The 13494-nt window shown below is 38.1% G+C and overlaps 1 long non-coding RNA gene across 2 annotated transcripts in view; it reads right to left on the bottom strand.

The window, feature by feature from the left end:
- Positions 1-3517: 3517 nt before the first annotated feature.
- The window catches only part of LOC141422646 (uncharacterized), a 42767-nt gene continuing 32790 nt past the window's right edge, over positions 3518-13494 (bottom strand). The window contains exons 1-3 of one of the 2 annotated variants that reach the window (XR_012447392.1): positions 9172-10704; positions 6324-6642; positions 3518-6223 (exon numbers count right to left, since the gene is read on the bottom strand). This is a non-coding gene — a long non-coding RNA (uncharacterized lncRNA). Of the gene's footprint in view, positions 6224-6323; positions 6643-9171; positions 10705-13494 lie in introns of those variants that run through there. The other variant, XR_012447393.1, reaches the window with a different exon arrangement.

Genomic DNA, 13494 nt, shown 5'->3' with positions numbered 1-13494 from the left:
GACAAAGCCTTCACATTGTGGAGGACAATTTGCTCCATTCAAAGTGAACCAACTTAAACATTTATCTTATCTAATAAACAGCCACATCAAAACACCCAGAATATTTAACCAAATATCTAAGAACCCTGAGCTCAGCCAAGCTAACACATAAAACTACCTATGACAGTTGGCATGTTCATCATATGTTTCCTTGAAATTATAAGATAATGTCAAGCTCTATTTTATTTTTTTGCAAGGAAGTCTTCCCTAGAAATGTGTAGCTACAGCTCAGTGCTCAACCAAATGAAAACTTGTTCAACCCAAGCTTTCCTATCAGTCTTGATTCCAACAGACTTGTGGAACATCTCCAGGCCATGGATTTCCCGAGAACCCCATGTCACACTCCTACAGAACCTCCTCAACATCCAGCATTTGCTATGCCAGCACCAAGAGTTACTGAAGAAACCGAGGGGCTGAGAGAAGTCTTTCTGAGGACTTCCCTGACCCTAAATAGCAAACAGAATGTTGAGCAGATCTCAACGGTACATTAGTCCACAAAAGACTGACCTGCTGTGGTCCTAGGAAATTGTGTAGAGAAGCTGGAGTCTAGGTTGACTGATTAAAACCTGAGCTTACGTCTCGACATTATGGAAGGTAGTCTGATAAGGCTGTCTACTTCCCAGTGTAAAGCCTTATATTTTTAAGCAATGACACCCTTATAAAATTAGCATGTTTTACAAATAGGTAAAGAAACTGTCAAAATATCCCCATTTGCAGACGATATGATCCTATACTTTAAATACCCAAAAAACTCTACCCAGAAGCTCCTAGACACCATCAACAGCTATAGCAAGGTAGCAGGATATAAAATCAACATAGAAAAATCATTAGTTTTTCTACACACTAATAATGAACAAACTGAGAAAGAATATATGAAAACAATTCCATTTACAATAGTCTCAAAAAAAATCAAATACCTAGGAGTAAACTTAAAAAAGGATGTGAATGACCTCTACAAGGAAAACTATAAACTTCTGAAGAAAGAGATTGAGGAAGACTATAGAAAGTGGAGAGATCTCCCATGTTCATGAATTGGCAGAATCAACATAGTAAAAATGGCTATACTACCAAAAGCAATCTACATTTTTAATGCAATTTCCATCAAAATGGGAATGATGAATGACATTCATCAAAGAGACTGAAAAATCTACTCTAAAATTCATTTGTAAACACAAGAGACCACAAATAGCCAAGGCTAAAAAGAATAATGCTGGAGGTATCGCAATACCCAACTTCAAACTATATTACAAAGTAATAGCAATAAAAACAGCATGGTACTGGCACAAAAACAGACATGAAGACCAGGGGAACAGCATAGAGGACCCAGATATGAATCTGCACAACTATACCCAACTTATTTTTAACAAAGGTGCTATAAATATACGATGGAGAAAAGACAGCCCTTCAACAAAAACTGTTGGGAAAACTGGTTAGCAGTCACCAAAAATCTGAAACTAGATCCATGTTTATCACCCTGTACTAGTATTAACTCAAAATGGATCAAGGACCTTCATATCAGACCCCAAACTCTAAGTTGGTACAGGAAAGAGTAAGAAATACTTTGGAAGTAATAGGTATAGGCAAGGACTTTCTCAATGGAACCCCAGCAGCACAGCAACTAAGGGAAAGTATAGACAAATGGACTTCATAAAACTAAAAAGCTTCTGCTCAACAAAAGAAATGGTCTCTAAACTGAAGAGACCACCCACAGAGTGGGAGAAAATATTTGCCAGCTATACATCAGACAAAGGACTGATAACTAGAATATACAGGGAATTCAAAAAACTAAACTCTCCCAAAGTTAATCAACCAATAAAGAAATGGGCAAATGAACTAAACAGAACTTTCTCAAAAGAAGAAATTCAAATGGCCAAAAAACACATGAACAAATGCTCACCATCTCTAGCCATACAGGAAATGCAAATCAAAACCACACTAAGATTCCACCTCACTCCTGTTAGAATAGCCATCATTAGCAACACCACGAACAACAAGTGTTGGCAAGGATGTAGGAAAAAAGTAACCCTTATACACTACTGGTGGAAATGCAGTGTATAATGCAGAGTAGTACAACCACTAAGGAAAAAAATGTGGAGGCTTCTTAAAAATCTAAACATAGATCTGCCATTTGATCCTGCAATTCCACTCCTGGGGATATACCCAAAAGACTGTGACACAGGTTACTCCAGAGGCACCTGCCTCTGTTATGTTAATAAACATAAACCCATGTTTATTGCGGCACTATTCACAATAACCAAGTTATGGAAACAGCTAAGATGCCCCACTACTGACAAATGGATTAAGAAAATGTGGTATCTATACACAATGGAACTCTACTCAGCCATGAAGAAGAATGAAATGTTATCATTCGCTGGCAAATGGATGGAACTGGAGAACATCATTCTGAGTGAGGTTAGCCTGGCCCAAAAGACCAAAAATCGTATGTTTTCCCTCATATGTGGACATTAGATCAAGGGCAAACACAGCAAGGGGATTGGTCTTTGAGCACATGATAAAAGCTTTAGCACACAAGGGAGGGGTGAGGATAGGTAAGACACCTAAAAAATTAGTTAGCATTTGTTGCCCTTAACGCAGAGAAACTAAAGCAGATACCTTAAAGAGACAGAGGCCAATAGGAGAAGGGGACCAGGAACTAGAGAAAAGGTTAGTTGGAGAAAAATCAACTTAGAATGTAACACATACATACAGGAAAGCAATGCGAGGAATCTCCCTGTATAGCTATCCTTATCTCAACTAGCAAAAAACCTTGGTCCTCCTCATTAATGTTTAAACTCTCTCTTCAACAAAATTAGAAATAAGGGCAAAATAGTTTCTGCTGGGTATTGAGGGGGTAGGGGGGAGAGGGAGGGGATGGAGTGGGTGGTAAGGGACGGGGTGGGGGCAGGGGGGAGAAATGACCCAAACCTTGTATGCACATATGAATTTAAAAAGTAATTAATTAATTCATTAATTAAAATAAAATTATGAGTTGTAAAATTAGGAACTTTTTTGGAAGAGGCCTATGGAAATAAGCTTCATGGTAAATACACGTCTGACAGAGGGATATAACATTGCTACCATTTGAGCATGATTTTTGTCTAGCACTGTATTGTATACTTACATTTACTACTTCATTTGTTTTACTTAATAAAATGTTGGCTCCTGTAATAGATAAACCACAAAATCTTAAAGACTTAACATAAAAAATAAATAAATAAAATAAAATTAGCATTTCTGTACAAAAAAGTCTACGTTTTCTGCTTGTTCAAAACTCTGTTCTATAGCAGCTTACTCTCAAAAGTGTTTGTATCACTATATTTCATTTATAAAAAAAAAAGAAACCTGTTTTCCTTAAAGGTGAGAATATTGACATTAGTGAAAGCTAGAACTCAGAGAAAGAGAGAAACTTCTGAAATACTCCCAAAAGTTGTATCAATTTCTCCTCCAATAAATGGTGGTTCCAGTTCCTATTGTTTCCCCATGCTCACCAGTGTTGGTAATACTAGACTCTTTTTTATTGTAGTGAAAGTGATAGTCAAGTTTATTAGGAAAGAAATACATTTTCAATAGACCAAAAGCAGGTCATCTCTATAGTGAGAATGAGAATGACCCAGACTCATATTTAGCATTTATTTTTAATTTTTTTCCATCTCTACTGAAGAAAAATTAACAAATAAAAGTTGCATGTATTTAAAATTTGCAGTGTGATACTTTGATATATGTATACATTGTGAAATGATTATACATACAGCTAAACTAAATAACATTTTGTGTTTGTGTGTGGTGACAACATTTGAAATCTAGTCTCTCAACAAATCTCAAGTACATTGTTGCACCATCACTTATTGTTGCCAATATAGCAAGTGAGGAAAAATTTCTTGATTTTAATCTGTATAGATTTATAATTCTTCCAACAACTCAGAGTTTCTGTTGATATGAGGACCTTTGGAGTGTCCATTCTTCCAAGGTCAAGGCATTTTTCTTTTTTGTTATTGTACATCAATTGTACAAACAGGTTTTGTTGTGATATTTCCATGCAAGATCAAAACAAACAAACAACAACAAAAACTCATGCCAGATGCCTGTAATCCCAGCACGTAGACACTGACGCAGGGTAATCACAAGTTCCAGACTGGGCTACGTGGGGAGACCCAGTCTCAAAAAACAACATAAGACAAAAAAACAACTCTTGGTTTGATGATCCAGGATCTTCCACATGACAATGACGTACCACAGCCTTGAAACTACAATCCCCTCCACTAACAAAGACAGGGCTACTGGGCCTAGCTCTTGTCTCTAACCAAGCAGAGTTGTGATTCTTGTTGTTTTCGATTTGGTGCAGGGTGGTGCGATGGAGGGAGAGTGTATTATTTTGACTTGGATGTTCCAACCTGTCAGGCATAAACTCCTGGTGAGTTTCTTTACCATCCTTAAACATGACCGAACCCTGCAATTCACACCTGTAGGATCAAAGTGGGAATTTTTTTCCCCATCCTCCAATGTAAAGACTTCAGGATATACTAAACATTCTTCTCTAGAGGGCTTTGGAGACAGGAAGTAAAAATTACATTTTAGAAAACAACCAAAGTGGATGTATCATAGCAGTGACTAAAAGATTTTTTTTCAGGCATGGAGGATCCAAGATACAAATGGCTAACGTGACTCCTGTTTCCTTAGGGCTCCGTCTGTCTATCCAGCATTGGATCTCACCTACCATTCCTAAAATTCCTCTGCAGATAAAAGAAAATCAGCAGTACTAGCAAAGCTAATTCCCAGAGCAGTGAAGTCATGCCAAAACGGCTTTTAAAAATCAGGGAAGCAATACCAAAACATTCTGTTAAAAATATTCCTCAGCTGGATCTGGAAATTTTTCCTAAGACTAAATATTTATTGCACAAATGCTCAGTTTCTAAGAATCAGATTAAAATCCTAAATATAAAACCTTGTTCTTTCCAGAAGAAAACTTGACAAGTACAGGTGGATTCTGGCGCCCTGCTGCCTGCAGCACATGCCTCAGTACAGCTTCTTGTCAAACCCGTGGAATACTCCAGACACTCCTGCAACAGTCCAGAATCAATCTTCTTGTCCCATTTTTATGGTTTGTGGTAGTAGTTGGGTTACAACTTCCCACAGAGCAGAAAACAAACTGCCATGTAAAGTGCAAAATCCATAAAACTAATAATGAAATTCACCAATTAGAATATCTTGCATCTAGGGACAGGACATGGTGGGCCATGCTTTGTGTTCCCAGCTATTCAGGGAGGCAGAGATTGAAGGATCATAGTTTGAGGACAGCCAGGGCAAAAAGTGAGTGACCCACCATCTCAAAAAACAAGCCAGGCATGGTGGTACATGACTGAAATCCTAGTGATGTGGGAGGCATAGGTAGGACATCTGCCTGGGCAAAAGCAAGACCCTACCTGAAAAATAAACTCAAAAAGCAAAAAGGGGCCATGAACATAGCTCAAATGGTAGAATGCCTATCTAGAAAGCACAGGTTCAAACAGGAGGGAAAGGAAGGGGAGGAGACAGACAGTGCATCACTATAGACAATCCTGAGACATCCTTACATGTGAGATATAAAAATCTTCATTTTAACAGAAGAGGTAAGAACTGAGCCCAAGGTCAGCAGTGGTCAGTGATTTTCTTTCTCCTATCACATTGGCTCTGACCCTAAAGATAATCCTGTTAAAATGTTTCCTTCTACAGGAAATCCTTAATACATTACAGCTGGCTTTTTACAACTGAATTGAGTCTTAAGGTAAAAAGGCTACAATTTACTTTTTTTTCTTTTTATCATGAAATTAAAGGTACAAGAAATAAATTAAAAGTAGGAGATTTTCTGCTTACTTTCACAGCAGACAGCAATCACAGAAAAATAAGTTAGCATGTGAAGCTATCTTATACCACATATTTTTGCATACTTTCTCAGATTTCTGGGTTTTGTTCAAGGGTTAGATGCTCAACTTTTAGAGTAATGGCTTCAGGTCCGGCATTTAATCAACTATACACAATAGAACAGCATAGTCTACAATAATTGTTTTCCAAAGTTTACAAAATAAAATGAATAAAATAACATGACCGTGATAGAGTGTTTCACGCTTTACAGACTATGAATATTGAAGGTGGAGGTGTGGTAGAACCCTTGTGTTGCATGCACAGGTCCTGGGTTTCATCCCCAGCACTGAAAACAAAACCAACCAACCAGAATATGAATATATGTCCTAATCGTACCTTGTAATTTAATTTTATTATTGCTCAAAAATTCAAAATTGGAAAAATACCTTTTCAAGGTGATATCTTTCCAGAGAGCATCTTTGAAGAAGCTACTTTTGGTTGGGACCTTGTGCAGTTGTTATGACAGTTGAGTTGGGATTCTGCTTTGCAGCCTTCCTCTTCCTCGTGCTCACTTCCCTGTGGTAAATGTCAGTCACAGGACACATGGCTTGCTGACTTTGAAGACTGGAATCCAACACCTTGACATCATAGCTTTGGCTTGCATTGCCTAAGGAGCCTTCTCATACATCTTGTTGCTTCTAATAATTTTTTTTGCCTGTGTTTTAATGCCTTTGTTCTTCAAGTAAGATTTTGATTTATCAGTTTCTGGAAATAGTAAGTTTGAGAGAATCTGTTGTCAGGATTTGTAATCTGACTGATCTCTTGGTTTAGATTTGACACAAGATCACCTGAAGTTATTTGTTCACTGTCAAACTTCTAAACTTTGATATTTCACAACTCGTCTGACACTCTGTTCTTAGTTAGGTGTCTAACTACAAACATTATGCTGATAAAATCAGAAAACAAAATGTTAATTAATATGACTTCATCAAAGATTTATGGCTAGCTATTGAATACTTATCTTAAATCCATAATTAAAAACCCTAGCAGAACCATCACAACAGTCAAGAACCATCATAACAAAAGTCCTACCATAGCAAAGCTTATACAAAGATTTATATGTACATAGGTCTGTCTCAAACTCTAAAACAGAGAAGACCAGTCTGTAGAGGCAATAAAGATAATAAAAATAATCAAAGTAAAAAATCAAATCAACTTACAGTTACACTTTTTTTCTTGCTTACATACAGAATATAATGGACGATTTTAACCATAAGAAGCTTAATAAATAAAAATGGTGTTGTCATCTTCAAACTTGTAATTAACCATACTTAGTATATTAGGCAATCAACTCATCACACTATCTTCAGGTGTTGATGTATACATATGACACTCATACCCACACATAGAACTAACCCATCCCTTTATTGGGTTACCTACCTTTTGTCCAAAATACTTTATTAGACAGCTTGATGGTTCACCTTAGGACCTAGAACCAAGTCTGACAGAAGTTTCTAAAACTCTAATCCACCCTCAAAAAAATAAAAATTTGCCATCGCTTCAAGATGGAAATTCCAACAGAAAAACTTAAAGTGTTTGAAAGTTTGTAAATTGATTTTGGATTATAGGTATAAGCCTCCAAAGTCCTACATGAATGATTTGCTCTTTCTATTCAGAGATTCAGGCATATCTGTAAACTTTTTTAAAAAGAACTGTTATAAGGCATACATGTTAAGGGTTGAGAAAGAATACCATTGCTTTGTGATAGAGTAGGGTGGGGAAAGTTTTGGTTTTTTCTATGACAAGTTAGGACCCAGGAATCCACTTCCTATGGGTACAATGAGGCCCACTGGGAATTTTAAACATAATCAAATCTAAGTGTGATTACTTAGCATGCATGACTGCATAAAAGGCAAAAAAAGGAAAGAAGGATTTTAACAATTAAAGATAATTTGTATGCACAGCTTTAACTGCACCACTCAGAGTGTAAGTTTGTAAATTCTGGAAATCTTGTTCATTGCACGTTGTGTAGGGAAGAAACCAAAATTGTGAGGTTTTTGACACTTTCATAGCCATAGTTACTGCATTAATCTGCTTGTTCTGCTGTAACAAAATACCAGAGACCAGGTAGCTTAAATAACAGAAATTTGTTTGCCCATAGTTCTGGAAGCTAGAAGTCCAAGATCAAAGTGCCATCGTGGCAGGCTGATGGTAAGGCTGCTTCTCCTGCATATCTGTGTTCTCACTATATTGTTTAATGGCTTTTTCTCTGAGTGCACAGAAAGAAAGCTTTCTGTGTCTCTCTTTTAATAAGGACACCAGATTAGGATCCCACCCTTGTGACTTTATTCAACCTTAATTACTGCCCTAATGGCACCATCTCCGAGTACAGTCTCACTGGGGGAATGGGGCTTCAACATACAAATTTGGGGGGAACATAATTCAGTCCATAACAGTTATCATTGCTACCTTTCAGATGTGGTTAAAGCAGAGTACAACATTTTAGTTTATGTTATTCCAAACAGGTGTCTAAATTCTGAGATTTTAAGATATCTACTCCATAACATACTTTCTTAGATCAAGAGCTTTTCAGCCTCAAAAACATTGGAGGTAAAGGCCCCTGGATATTCACCATATCAGACTCTCTAGTAGTTTGTGTGGTTCATCTCCAATGGTCTTTGTAGCATGTAGTTAGCATGTTAAAGTACACTAGGCTCATGGAGATTCCTGGATTTGAAGCAAGCAGATCAATCTCACAATTTCAAAAGAGATTCCAGAGTACATGGTAGAACAGACAGTAAGCAAATACTCGCTGAGAATTCATTGAATCAGGCATGAATGGTCCATAATTTCTAAGAACACACCTCAGGATGTGTCTACATTTTTAAGCGTGTGTCTTATCATTATGACAAGTTTTAAGAGAAATTAATTTTACTGGTTAAAAAACCCTGCCTATGTATAAGTCAGGACTCATTATGTTATTAGTAAATGAGGGTAAAGGAAAAACATAGGAGAGGAAGATTAATTCCCTTGCAAACATCAAAGACAAGAACTAGGCTTAACTGAAATGAGACTGTCGTCCATCCACCCCATACCAATCAACGTATGGGATCAATGAAGAGAGGCCCAGACTTTAGCCACACAGAGACCACCCCTGAAGCCAAAGTGGTAATAGTCCCAAGAGAGCTAAAGATGGGGGAAGGCCAGTTCTCAGGTGAAAATTTAGTGCTGATAAAAAATGAGACCAAGATGGAAATGAGTAGGCAACAAAGAAATAATGAAGAAAATACTTACCAGCCAGGCGCCAGTGGCTTACATCTGTAATCCTAGCTACTTGGGAGGCTGAGATCCATAGGATTGCATTTTGAGCCCAGCCCAAGCAATTAGTTGGAGAGTCTCCATCTCCAAAATAATCAGAGCAAGATGGACTGGAGTGTGGTTCAAGTGGTAGAGTGCTTGCTTTACAAGCATGAAACCCTGAGTTCAAGCTTCAGTCCCGCACCCCTAAAAATATTTACTCTATAATGTCTTCTTCCACGTGGCTATATTCTAAGTAATGCTTAGACTGACTGTTCTTTTTGAAAGATCTTTTCCTAGTATGAAATTGTTGAGTTAAAAACTAGAGTCATCTTTTAAGGATTTCAGTTTGAAACCAAAATTGAGAAGAATGCTAGCTGAATGCTTAGTTTACATCTCAAAAATTGTTTACTACTAGTAGTCTCAGTAACTCCCCCAGCAATAACCACTGGACCTACAACTATGCACATTGTACAAGTAAAATCGGTAAACTTTTCTGTTTATTACTAAAATCCTACTTTTATTAATTAACAGGCTACATTTCAATAATGTTTTTTAGTAAATACATACTCATCGCATGAGTTTTCTTAATGTTCTTATTTTGATGGAAGGAATGTCTGGATATATCCCATTGTTCATCCTACCCATCCACATTCTTGGATGGACACAATAAGAAATTGAATCCAAGGAATACAGAGGAAGTCCATAGAGTCCTCAGTGAAAAGCATTTCTCTCTGAAGCTTCACCTATATAATACATGTGAAGACAAAGATTATTTTTACACCTCAGAAAGCATATTTAGCCTCTCCAAATGACTTTCCTAACAAATTCTTTTACTACTAGATTAGTTCTACTCTTATAGAGCATAGGAAGATCAGAGGAACAGGACAGAGCAATTCTGGTATCAATTTCAAGCTAGCTGTTCCACTAAATAAGCACACTAGAGTAGAATGAACCATCCTAACTCTGGTTAAATTGTGATCCAAGATCCCATTTACACGGTCCGGATGCTTGTCTAGGTCAATATCTAAATCCTCAGGAATAAAAATCTAGCCGTGTTTGGTCAAGTTTGAATATCAAAGACCCAAATACCATTACATAGCTATATAAATATGCAGTGACATCTCAGAACATCAAAGCCAAGCAATCCAAAATGACGTAAAAGAATAGGGGAGGAATTTCAAGCCTTAATAACTGCCAATTTCTATCATTTGTATCTTCAAGATCTCCTTATAAGATAAATAACTTCTTAATACATAAGGAAAGTAGATGCTGTGTGTGTGCATTTGTGTGAATGTGCACACGCATGCACATGTGTATATAAAGTGTCTTTCTCATGGTTGCACAGAGAAGGAATTCATTGTCAGCTTTTCCCAGATTACATTAATTCCCCATTTCCCTCCTACTTCTTAAAGACCAGGTGTGCAAAGTGGATTTTAGAAAGAATGCCTAAGGAGGGAGTCAGGATTTCAGAATTCTACATTCTATTCCAGTTTTGCACTCTGTGGACCAATCGAAAGGCAACTAATCTTTCTGCCTCTCAGTTTTCTCCCAAATAAACAGGGGATTCAGTCAGTGTGTCTAACGCTTCTCAAACCCTGATGTGTTCTTGGGTTACAAACTCGTGTCACCAGTGCAAACACAATGGCGAGATGTTCCTTCTCTGTGAATGCACCGTGCAAACAATCCCAGATCCTCCCTTGACTGAAGGAACAGTGGTTAAAAAAAACACCCCTTCCCCATTCTGTCATGAAAAGACTTTGAAAAATAGTACTGCACTTGGCTCTGAATTCTATGGATAGGACAAAATACATGATAACCACAAGAATTCTTTCTAAACATCTCTCCCCAGATTTTCGGCACAGAGCAGCTATTTCACTCTCTCTATTCTCAGTGTTGCTTTCTTGCCAGCAGGAGGCGCTCTCACTTGTTTCTTCCATTTACCACTATGCAGCTCTTGCCAACTTCAAGAGCCCCTGCTCTGGCCACACACCCTTCCTCACAGCCTAAATTCTTCGGGGAGTAGTGCAACTATCTTTTTCTCTTGACAAGAAATTTGGGGTTCTGGTCAATTAAAATGTTGCAACTCTTCATAGACTTCCACATAATACATTTGTCTACACAGGTGTTATATAGGTGACTTGATCCCTTCAAACTCCTGCAAGCTACCAAGCTACCTAGAGTAGCACTTAATCCAAGTTCCTGCTCTCAGGACTAGCTCAATGGGACAAGATTTGCTAACTTAATGTAAAACAACAATTTGAGTCCTTGAACAAAGGAACAAACTTCAATCTATTAGGACAGAGAGGAGTGAGTGTGAATATTTTGATTTCGATGATTTATTTATTTATTTATTTAGCAGCACTGGGGTTTGAACATAGGGTCTCATGCTTGCTACATAGGCGCTCTACCACTTGAGCTACTCTATCAGCCCTAAGTTTTTTATTTTGTTTAGATGCAATGCCACTATAAAGATGGCCAATTTCATCATACATAATAACAAGTACCTAAATTAAAATCTGGTGATTCTACATCCTGTGGGTATCACTCTGTGTAACTACCTCTCTGTGTGATCTCTATGCACATATCAAATTCTACTGGAATCCATCTTAAAGCCCATGAGACATACATTGATTTTGAAAAGTTTTAGCAGCTTTTCTGTTTTGGGAGATTGGATTTCATGACAAATTGAATTTCAGCCATTCAAGAGGGCACTCCTCTATTTACCAGTTTTACCCTCTAATACAATATCTCAGATGAGGAAACTAAAACCAGTGAGTAATTTCTAACTGTAAGAGTGTGTGATGTCATAGTTGTTTTTCTATAAGTTTGTGATACAGAGCACAAGCTTAAAAAAATCTCTAGTGGTAGAGGTGAACAGTCCTCCTTTCCTTCAGTTCCTGGCACATTGTCCTTAATCAGTAAATATCTGTAAATAGATCAATTCAGTCAGTCCATCCATGAGCTGCTTTTCTCATTGATCCAAATATCATGCTAATAAAGATCAAATACAGACATTTATCTCCAAAGAATTAAGGAAAAAGAATGCAAACCCACTCAATTTAAAACATGGCCTTGTACATCATTAACAGTGCAAGATCAATGTTGGGCTTCACATAGAAAATGTCAACTGCTCCCCAGACCTCTCAGATGCCTACCTGCTAAGTTCCTAGAAGTCAGAGGCAACCTGATAGAAGACATGGCCTCAAATTCTGAGTGCAGCACTCGGTTTGATGAACCTTGGACATGTTCTAGCTTCTTCAAGTCTCAGTGCTGCACCTGTGCCAGTGCTACAACCTGTGTCAGTGCTGCACCTGTGCTTGGCTACCATGGCATTTCTGGGCAAGACAAGGACAGCTTGTACATGAAAGGACTTCTTAATCTCTAAAGTGTGATATAAACAGAAGCATTTTTTTCTTTGAAGCTTTTTATAAAGACACATTCCGCCAGAGTTATAGTAGAATCCTCAAAGCAAACGCAAGAACCAGTATTTTCAAAAGGACATTCTTATCCCATCACTGATCTCTCATTGAGTAAAACAGAACACCAAGATGGACACAGAGTGAGGAAGTGCAAGCTAAAGACAAACAGGTTCGACCAACTCACAAGTTTCACTCAGACAGATGCTTCTGAGACACATGTTAAGTGGCAATCCCATCCTGATTCCATCTACTGCCCAGGTCCCCCTTCTAGATGGAGACCCCCATCCCCTCAGCTGCCAAGGGACGCCTACAGACTAAGAGGAATCTTGGAATCACTCTCCCCATAGAAGTCTCTCCCATGCCTCCTCTCCCTAGATCCTGCCTTCTCTCCAGGCCAATGCATATCCAATGACTCCTACTGGGAGGGAGGAGAGCACAAGCCCTCATGTCCCTGACTGCCAAGTTGAAGGCCATCTCCACTCTCTGCTCTGGTAGGGTTAGCTGAGGCCTCATTACTGCTGCATCACAGCCCAACTTCTCTCTCTGCCCTGTCCTGCTGCCCTCTCTCACACAGGTGTTACTCTGAGCACCTGCTTCAATAAATTTGAGCATGCCAATTCTAGTTTTAAAATGTGTTTCTGAGGCACCATCAAAAGTAGATTGGCAGTCATCAACATGAATTGAATTCTCACGGATCTTCAATATAATTCTCATGTCTTCATGACACAAAAAGGTAATGACGTGCTTTATATGTTCATTTAAAAGCCAGAGAGAGAGAGAGAGAGGAATCAGAAAACTCATTATACCCAGAATCTAGAAAGGTCTCAGCACACAGTATGTGCTCAATAAATATTGGTAGAAAGATTGAATTAAAACATTTTTAATCAACACTAAAGTT

The sequence above is a fragment of the Castor canadensis genome, chromosome 4, assembly GCF_047511655.1.
Source record: "Castor canadensis chromosome 4, mCasCan1.hap1v2, whole genome shotgun sequence".
NCBI classification, from domain to species: domain Eukaryota; kingdom Metazoa; phylum Chordata; class Mammalia; order Rodentia; family Castoridae; genus Castor; species Castor canadensis.
Note: the sequence above shows the minus strand (reverse complement) of the source record. Positions and strands in the feature narration are given on the sequence as shown.